The sequence below is a fragment of the Balaenoptera physalus genome (assembly GCF_965194825.1).
Source record: "Balaenoptera physalus genome assembly, chromosome: 5".
Lineage (NCBI taxonomy): Eukaryota > Metazoa > Chordata > Mammalia > Artiodactyla > Balaenopteridae > Balaenoptera > Balaenoptera physalus.
Genome location: NC_138884.1, coordinates 86386024 through 86395868, shown reverse-complemented (window position 1 = coordinate 86395868; position 9845 = coordinate 86386024). Strand labels below are relative to the sequence as shown.

Genomic DNA, 9845 nt, shown 5'->3' with positions numbered 1-9845 from the left:
CATATATGCCATGGAATATTATGCATCTATTGGAAACCACTTAGCTAGATTCATGTGTACTGACATAGGAAGAGCTTCAGAATAAATTATTAAGAAAATAGAGGGCTTCCCTGGTGGCGCAGTGGTTGAGAATCCACCTGCCAGTGCAGGGGACTGGGTTCGAGCCCTGGTCGGGGCAGATCCCACATGCCGCGGAGCAACTAAGCCCGTGTGCCACAACTACTGAGCCTGCGCTCTAGAGCCTGCAGCCACAACTGTTGAAGCCTGCACGCTTTGAGCCCGTGCTCCGCAGCGGGAGAGGCCACCGCAGTGAGAAGCCCGCGCACCACAGTGAGGGGTAGCCCCCGCTCGCTGCAACTAGAGAAAGCACGCGCACAGTAACGAAGACACAACTCAGCCAAAAATAAATAAAAGAAAATAAATAAATTTATTTAAAAGAAAATAGAGCATGTTGTAGTATACTGTGTATGGTGTGTGATCATATTTATGGTTTTTAAAAGTACAAAAAGTGTGTGTGTGTGTGTATGTGTGTGTAAAGATAGACTCCAAATGTTAACAGGGGGGACTTCAGCTTTTTGCTCCATATTCTTTTATTTTTACTCTTTTAAAATCACCTCTTAATAATTTGTTTCTACTATTTTAAAGAATTTGAATTCTAAAAAGAAACGGAAGTCAGGTGTCTATTCAGATCTTCTGAATCAGTCTCCAGGGGTGGAGATTGAGCATATGTATTTTTTAAAACTCAAGAGGTGATTCTGGGGCTTCCCTGGTGGCGCAGTGGTTGAGAATCTGCCTGCCAATGCAGGGGACACGGGTTCGAGCCCTGGTCTGGGAAGATCCCACATGCCGCGGAGCAACTAAGCCCGTGCGCCACAACTACTGAGCCTGCGCATCTGGAGCCTGTGCTCCGTAACAAGAGGCCGCGACAGTGAGAGGCCCGCGCACCGTGATGAAGAGTGGCCCCCGCTTGCCACAGCTAGAGAAAGCCCTCGCATAGAAACGAAGACCCAACACAGCCATAAATAAATAAATTAATTAATAATTTTTTTTTAAAAAGAGGTGATTCTGATGCATAGCAAAAATTGAGAATGTGGAAAACAGTACAGAAATTCCTCAAAAAATTAAACATAGAATTTCCATATGATCCAGCAGTTCCACTTCTGGGTATACACTCCAAAGAATTGAAAGCACGGACTCTAACAGGTATTTATATACTCATTTCATAGCAGCGTTATTCACAATAAGCAAAAGCTAGAAACAACCCAAATGTTCATCAGTGGATGAATGGATAAACAAAATGTGGTATAGCCACACAATGGAATATTATTCAGCCTTAGAAGGGAATTAAATTCTGACACATGTTACAAATGGATGAACCGTTATGAAAACGTAATGCTAAGTGAAATAAGACAAACACAAAAGGACAGGTATAGTGTGATTCTATTTATGTGAGATACCTGGAGAAGTCAAATTCATAGAGATGCAGAAAGTAGATTGTTGATTACTGGAGGCTCAGGGGAGGGGGAAACGGGGGGTTATTGTTGAATGGGTACAGAGTTTCAGTTTGGGAAGATGACCGAATTCTGGAGATGGGTGATGATGATGGTGGCACAACAATGTGAATGCACTTAATGCCACTGAACTGTACATCTAAAAATGGTTAAAATGATAAATTTCATGTTACATATATTTTACCACAATAAAAATGTTTTTAAAGGCTTGAGAAAAACTACTTTTTCACTTCTTCTTGTGTGATGCATCTCCATTCATTTCTAAAACTTCACCTATTGTCTATATACTGATAATGCCCGCATCTATACCTTCAGAAAAAATCTTTCCTCAAACTTTAGTCTCAAATACTACCTGGTCATCAGATATCTCATACCTCAAACTCAAAATGTTTAAAACACCATCTTCTTTCCAAAGTCTTCTGTATTCTGTTTTACCCAGTTGCCCAAATCAGAACTCTGGGTCACCATTGGCTCCTTCTCCTAAACTCAGTCTCAACATCCAATTGATTATTGAGGCCTGTCGATATTATCTTCTAACTAGTTCTTTTTTTTTTTTTTTTTTTTTTTGGTTGCGTTGGGTCTTCGCGGCTGCGCACGGGCTTTCTCTAGTTGCGGGCGGGGGCTGCTCTTCGTTTTGGTGCTCGGGCTTCTCATTGCGGTGGCCTCTCCTGTTGTGGAGCACCGGCTCTAGGCGCGTGGGCTTCAGTAGTTGTGGCACACGGTCTCAGTAGTTGTGGCTCGTGGGCTCTAGAGTGCAGGCTCAGTAGTTGTGACACACGGGCCCAGCCGCTCCGCGTCATGTGGGATCTTCCCGGACCAGGGCTCGAACCCGTGTCCCCTGCATTGGCAGGCGGATTCTTAACCACTGCGCCACCAGGGAAGCCCTTCTAACTAGTTCTTGAACTTGTCTCTTTCTCGCCACCTACACTACTACTACCTTTGTTCAAGCCAAATCATTTTTCACTCAGATTAACGGAAGAGCCTCTTAACCAATCTCCCTGCCCCCAGGATTACCCACTCCCTGCCAGAGTGATTCTCCTAGAGTGCAGATCTGATCAGGGCACTCTCCTGTGGCAGAGGATGCTAGCTAAACACCAAAATGTATGCTCTCCCTTCCACAGCATTGAATATAGAGAATAGAGTGTCCAGCCAGCCTTTCCTCTACAGGTGGCCACAAATCTATAAGATTTATGAATACTGTGACATCTTCAGTTTTAAATTCCAGCCTCCAGCAAAGTGCTTGATCCATAGGAGATAGTCAACAAAGATTTGTTGAATGAATAGATGAATGATTAAGTGATGAATTCTGGCCTCTAATATCTTGGTCCCAAAACGCTCATCTATAAAATAAAGGGCTTACCTAGATGATCTCTAAAGACCCTTCCAGCTGTAAAATTCTGTCATTTGTACAAAGCATTATGAAGTGATGTTTTGAATGTAGAATTCCTAGAGTGTGTATATCTGTCCCACTTACCTGGTACTTGGCAGACGCTATTTATATTCTTAGACATTTTATGGTATTTATTATGTTTTTTCCTTGACTAAACTGTATACTCTTTGAGGTCAGGGACATATATATAGTTCTCTCCTAGGACCTAAGATGGGTCATTTTATGAGTAAAATATTGAATAAATATTTGATAATTGTTTAGGAAAGATGATGCCCTATCCTGATTCACTAAGTCATGATAAATACTTCATGAATTCATAGTCTGTTTTCATAAATATTTAGAAATTTTTAATCTCAGTATTAAGTCATTGTCATCATAAAATTTCTTCATATGTGTTTTTTTCTTTCATTCTTTTTTTTTTCATTCTATACCAGTCAGAGTGTTTTATTTAAAAAAACAAAATGAAGCAAAAAAGTCCTTTAATCAGAAAGTCTGATTAAATTCAGTATTCACTCAAGTTCTCAAAAATCAATCGAGGAAAGCCAACAGGTGCATCAGAGAAAAGCTGGCAGCTGTTGACAGTTCTTTGGTGGAAAAGTAAGTTGCATACTTATACAAGCTGCCCTAATGATCATCAAGCCCAAGTTATGTTGTCCAAATACAGGTTTCAAGATACACTAAAGAAACCATACAGACACCCCCAACAGTATAAAAATTTGACAATGAAGTTGAAGTATGTAGGAAAGTCAAGTATGACAACATACATGAATAATTTATAAAATAAGACTGTCAATCCTAGAAAACTAAAATGGGGAGACCTCAGGAATGGTAACGAACATAAAACGAGGGCTAGTGGCAAATGAAACAACCCCAAACATTTTCCCAATGACTAAGCTACAAAATGACAGCTTAAGAGACTATTAACATGTAGTTTTTCTTCTGGTTATCAATCAATACATATATTAAATTAGGGTAATTTTTTTCTACTCAATTACCATCATTTCTTTATTCTTACCTTTTCCCTAGTTTTCTCTTGCAAAATTTTTCCTTTGGCTTGACCAGTGGAACTCAAAAGGTTTGGAACCTAAAGTGAGCATCAACTCATTATTGGAATAGCACTTGGGAAATGCAATCGTAGAAAAGACAAATTTGTGCAGCGTTGGTGGTATAGTGGTGAGCATAGCTGCCCTCCTAAAAAAGACAAATTTTAACTGAAGTGGCTTGACAAAGTTAGGCAGCCATTCTCAATGTGACAGTGTCCGCCTGTTAATCAGTAGGTTAATGGCTTCTCTCGGCTGGATCGCATGACCCCGCACGATAGTGGCGTGCTCCCTGGTGGGTAACTGCAGAGCTATGTGTGCAAACACCCGCCCATTTAAGCTTACAAGTAAATGCAAAGCATTGTTTTAAACCATTTAAGTAGAATAAATATTGCATTTCTATCGGCCTGGTTTTCCTCATGAACTAGCTTGGAGTGCTGTGCATGACACAGAAGGCACAATAGTTAATTACTTGCTACTCCAAGCTCCTTAGACTTCAGTACTTCCCACTCTTCAAGCCTCAGCCCTTTTTTTGCAGCAGTAATGGTATTCTTCATTAGCATTGCCACTGTCATGGGACCAACACCCCCCAGGGACTGGAGTGATATAACCGGCTTTCTTCTTGACTCCTTCAAAATCCACATCTCCAACCAACTTGGGTTTAGCAGTTATGGGATCTTGAATCCTATTTATTCCCACATCAATGACAGCTGCTCCTTCCTTAATCATATTGGCTGTGATCAGATTTGGAATGCCTGCAGCGGAGACCACAATATCTGCAAGAGCTGTATGTTTCTTCAGCTGCTCCTTGGGAGTGTATGGATGAGAAATTGTGACAGCAGCGTCACCTCCAGGATGTTCGTGCACCCCTTCGGTGTGTAGTAACACTGCAATGGGCATTCCAACATTTTTTAACCTTCCACCCACACCCACATTCTTCCCTAGGGTTGGAATGCCAGTTTGCTTAATTATTTCCTACACACCCCATGGAGTAGCTGGTAACATGGAATTCTGGTCCAAACACATTCGCCCTACGTTAATTACATGAAAGCCATCACCATCTTTGTCTGGAGAAACAGCACTGCAGATCTTTCTCTCATCAATGTGCTCTGGAAGAGGCAGCTGAACGAGGAGGCCATCTACATTATCATCATTATTTAGTTTATTGATTAAATTCAACAGTTCTTCCTCTGAAATTGAAGCTGGTTTCACAATTGTCTCACGGTTGATTCCCACATCAGCAGCTGCTCTGGTTTTGTGGAGGACAGAGGAGTGACTTGCGGAATTCTCGCCAACCAGAACCACGCTCAGGTGCGGCCGTTTGTTGCCTGACGCCACCCACTCTTCCACCTCCTGCTGCACTTCCTGCTTGATCTGCTTGGCAAGTTTCCTCCCAGAAATGACAACAGCTTCATTTCGAACTGCCAAGAGGTGGAAGGGGCGATGGTGGAGGCAACAGCTCTGCACCGGGCTGGAGCAGCAGGGTGGCCAAAGTGGATACGAGGGACGCTGCAGCCATGGCCAGCACCCTCTCTTTCATTCTTTAAAAAAAAAAAAAAGCCAAGACATTGAAGCAACCTAAGTGCCCCATCAACAGATGAATGGATAAAGAAGATGTGATATATATATATTCCATTATATATATAATGTATATATTATGTACTATGTAATAGTATGTATAATATATATAGTAATATATACTATAGTGTATATATAATAGAATATTACTCAGCCATAAAAAAAAGGAATGAAACACTACCATTTGCAGAAACATAGACGGACCTAGAGATTATCATGCTAAGTAAAGTAAGTCAGAAAGAGAAAGACAAATACCATATGATATCACTTATTTGTGGAGTCTACAATATGACACAAATGAACTTATTTACAAAACAGAAACAGACTCACAGACATAGAAAACAAACCTATGGTTACCAAAGGGAAAGGGGAAGGGGTGGGATAAATTAGGAGTAAGGGATTAACAGATACATACCACTATATATAAAATAAACAACAAAGATTTACTTTTTAGCACAGGAACTATATTCAATATCTTGTAATAATCTATAATGGAAAAGAATTTGAAGCTGTACACCTGAAACTAAGACAATATTGTAAATCAACTATAGTTAAATAAAAATAAATTTTAAAAAATACTCAGTACACATTTCAAAACTTAGCCTTTTTCAATTAACTTTTTTTAATTAAAAGACTTTTATTGAGCAATTATAGTTTCCATACACTCCTTCACTCCCTCTCCCCACATTTCCCCTATTTTTAACATCTTGCATTAGTGTGGTATATTTGTTACAATTGGTAGGCCAATATTGATATATTACTAACTAAAGTTCATAGTTTACATTAGGGTTCACTCTTTTTTTTAATTAATTAATTAATTTATTTATTTATTTTGGCTGTGTTGGGTCTTCGTTGCTGTACGCGGGCTATCTCTAGTTGTGTTGAGCAGGGGTTAGTCTTCCTTGTGGTGCGCGGTCTTCTCATTGTGGTGGCTTCTCTTGTTGTGGAGCACGGGCTCTAGGCACATGAGCGTAGTTGTGGCACGCAGGCTCAGTAGTTGTGGCTCATGGACTCTAGAGCGCAGGCTCAGTAGTTGTGGCGCATGGGCTTAGTTGCTCCATGTCATGTGGGATCTTCCTGAACCAGGGCTCGAACCCATGTCCCCTGCATTGGCAGGTGGATTCTTAACCACTGTGCCACCAGAGAAGTCCCAGGGTTCACTCTTTGTGTTGTACATGCTAAGGATTTTGATTAATGGGTCCAACATTACACTATCCTACAAAATATTCCTTTCACTGCCCCCAAAATCCCCTGTGATCCATCTATTCATCCCTTCCTCTCCCAGTACTTGGGGACCACTGATCTTTTTACAGCTTAACATATATTATAGTTTGAATCATACAGTATGTAGCCTTTTCAGATTGGTTTCTTTCACTTAGTAATGTACATTTAAGGCTCCTCCATGTCTTTTCCTGGCTTAATACCTCATTTCTTCTTATCACTGAATAACATTCCATTGTATGGATATGACACAGCTTTGTTTATCCACTCACCTATTAAATGACATGTTGGTTGCTTCCAAGTTTTGGCAATTATGAATAAAGCTTCTACAAATATTCATGTGCAGGTTTTTGTGTGGACATAAATTTTCAATTCATTGGGGAAATACCAAGGAGTATGATTGCTGGATAGTGTGATAAGAGTATGTTTTGTAAGAAACTTATAAGTAGTTTTGTAAGAAATTTCCAAGCCGCCTTCCAAATCGTCCATAAGTTTTTGCATTCTCACCAACAATAAGAGTTTCTGTTGTTCCACAACCTTGTCAGCATTTGGTGTTGTCAGTGTTTTGGATTTTGACCATTCTAATAGGTATGTACCAGTATCTCATTGTTTTAATTTGCAATTCCCTAATGACATATAATGCGGAGTATCTTTTCATATACTTATTTGCCATCTGTATATTTTCTTTGCTGAGATGTTTGTTCAGATTTTTTGCATCCTTTTAATTGGTTTTTTTATTATTGTTTTTGTTGAATTTTAGAGTTCTTTGTACATTTTGGATACTAGTGCTTTATTGATGTTTATCTGTTTTGCACAGATTTTCTCCTAATGTGTGGATAATCTTTTCCTTCTCTTAACAATGTCTTTTGCAGAGCAGAAGCTTTTGGTTTTTTGGTTTTTGTTTTGTTTTGTTTTGTTTTGTTTTAAATGAAGTTCAACTTGTCAATTTTTTTTCTTTGTTGGGTCATGTTTTTGGTGTTATATCTAACAAGTCATTGTCAAACCCAAGGTCTCCTAGATTTTCTTCTATGTTATCTTCTAGAAGTTTTATAGTTTTTCACTTTATATTTAGGTCTGTGATTCACTTTGAGTTAATTTTTGTGAAGTGTGTAAAGTCTTTAACTAGATTCATTTTTTTGCAAGTGGGTGTCCAGTTGTTCCAGCAACATTTGTTGAAAAGGCTAACCTTACTCCATTGAATTGCTTTTGCTCCTCTGTCAAAGATCAACTGACCAGGGCTTCCCTGGTGGCGCAGTGGTTGAGAATCTGCCTGCCAATGCAGGGGACACGGGTTCGGGCACTGGTCTGGGAAGATCCCACATGCCGCGGAGCAACTGGGCCCGTGAGTCACAATTACTGAGCCTGCGTGTCTGGAGCCTGTGGTCCGCAACAAGAGAGGCCGCGATAGTGAGAGGCCCGCGCACCGCGATGAAGAGTGGCCCCCGCTTGCCACAACTAGAGAAAGCCCTCGCACGGAAACGAAGACCCAACACAGCCATAAATAAACAAATTAATTAATTAAAAAAAAAAAAAGAAAGATCAACTGACCATATTTATGGGGGTGTATTTCTGGGCTCTCTATTTTGTACCATTTCTCTGTGTGTCTTTTGCTAATACCACACTGTCTTGATTGCTGTAGCTTAAGAGAAAGTTTTTTTTTTTTTAATATTTATTTATTTATTTTGGCTGTGCCAGGTCTTAGTTGTGGCACACAGGATCCTCGCTGTGGCATGTGGGACCTTTAGCTGTGGCATGCAAACTCTTAGTTGTGGCAGGCATGTGGGAACTAGTTCTCCAACCAGGGATCGAATTCAGGCCCCCTGCATTGGCAGCGCATAGTCTTACTCACTGGACCACCAGGGAAGTCCCTAGAGAAAGTCTTAAAGTCAAGTATCATCAGTCCTTGGATTGTCCTTTAATATTATGTTGGCTATTCTGGGTCTTTTGCCTTTCTATATAAACTTTAGGATCAATTTGTCAATATCCATAAAAATACCTGGCTGGGATTTTTAGGGATTGCATTGAATCTATAGATCAAGTTACAGAGAACTCACATCTTGAAAATATTTAATTTTCCTATCCATGTACATGGAATCTCTCTCCATTTATTTAGATCTTTCTGATTTCTTTCATCAGAGTTTTGTAATTTTCCTCATATAGATCTTGCACATATTTTGTTAGATTTATACCTAAGTATTTAACTTTATTTGGTGCTAATGTAAATGGTATTATCTTTTTAATTTCAAATTCCAATTGTCCACTGCTGGTAAATAAGAAAACAATTGATTTTTGTATATTAAACTGTACTTTACAACCTTGATATATAGTTGCTTACTAGTTCCAGAATTTTTTTTTTTTTTTTTTTTGGTTAACTCTTTGGGATTTCCTACATTGACAATGATCATCATCTACAAAGATCGTCTTATTTCTTGCTTCCTGATCTGTATAATTTTTATTTCCTTTTCTTGTCTTGTTACATTAGCTAGGACTTCTAGTATGATGTTGAACAGAAGTGGTGAGAGTAGAAATCCTTGCCTTGTTCCTAATCTTAGCAGGAAACTAATTTCTCATCAATAAAGTTTTATACCTAATATTGACTTTTTAATGTTCATTTTTGTTATTAAAAGTAAAAATTTTTAATATATAAAATAAAGGAAATAATTATAACCTATTTTTCACCATCCAAACACAATATGGTAAAATGTGGGTATTTTCTTATAATTCTATGTATTGGTTATAGCTTTTATCACATCATTATAATCATACCATTATTCAATTTATTATCTGGATTTTTTCAGTTAGTTTTTTATCTTCAACATTTTAATGTTACTATATATTCTTTGAAAATGTTAACAACTCTACAACATTTCACCAAATGAATATTTCATGCTTTAGGTAATTATTCTCTTATGAATGAATCCTTAAATTATTTTTAATTTCCTTCTGTCATAAATAATGCTGCTATAAAAATATTTGCACATATAGCATTTTTATATTGGTAATAACTTATTATGATACATTTCAGAAGTTATTAGATTAAAAGATATGACAAAATCTAAGGTTCATGATATATTGAAAAATTGCTTTCCATGAGTATTGTACAAA

At 38.6% G+C, this 9845-nt stretch overlaps 1 pseudogene across 1 annotated transcript; it reads right to left on the bottom strand.

Annotated features, from left to right (window-relative positions):
- Positions 1-1048: 1048 nt before the first annotated feature.
- Positions 1049-8267, bottom strand: LOC309661984 (bifunctional methylenetetrahydrofolate dehydrogenase/cyclohydrolase, mitochondrial pseudogene; annotated as a pseudogene). The gene has a single exon. The product of its transcript is annotated as a bifunctional methylenetetrahydrofolate dehydrogenase/cyclohydrolase, mitochondrial pseudogene (transcript).
- Between the last annotated feature and the right edge of the window lie 1578 nt (positions 8268-9845).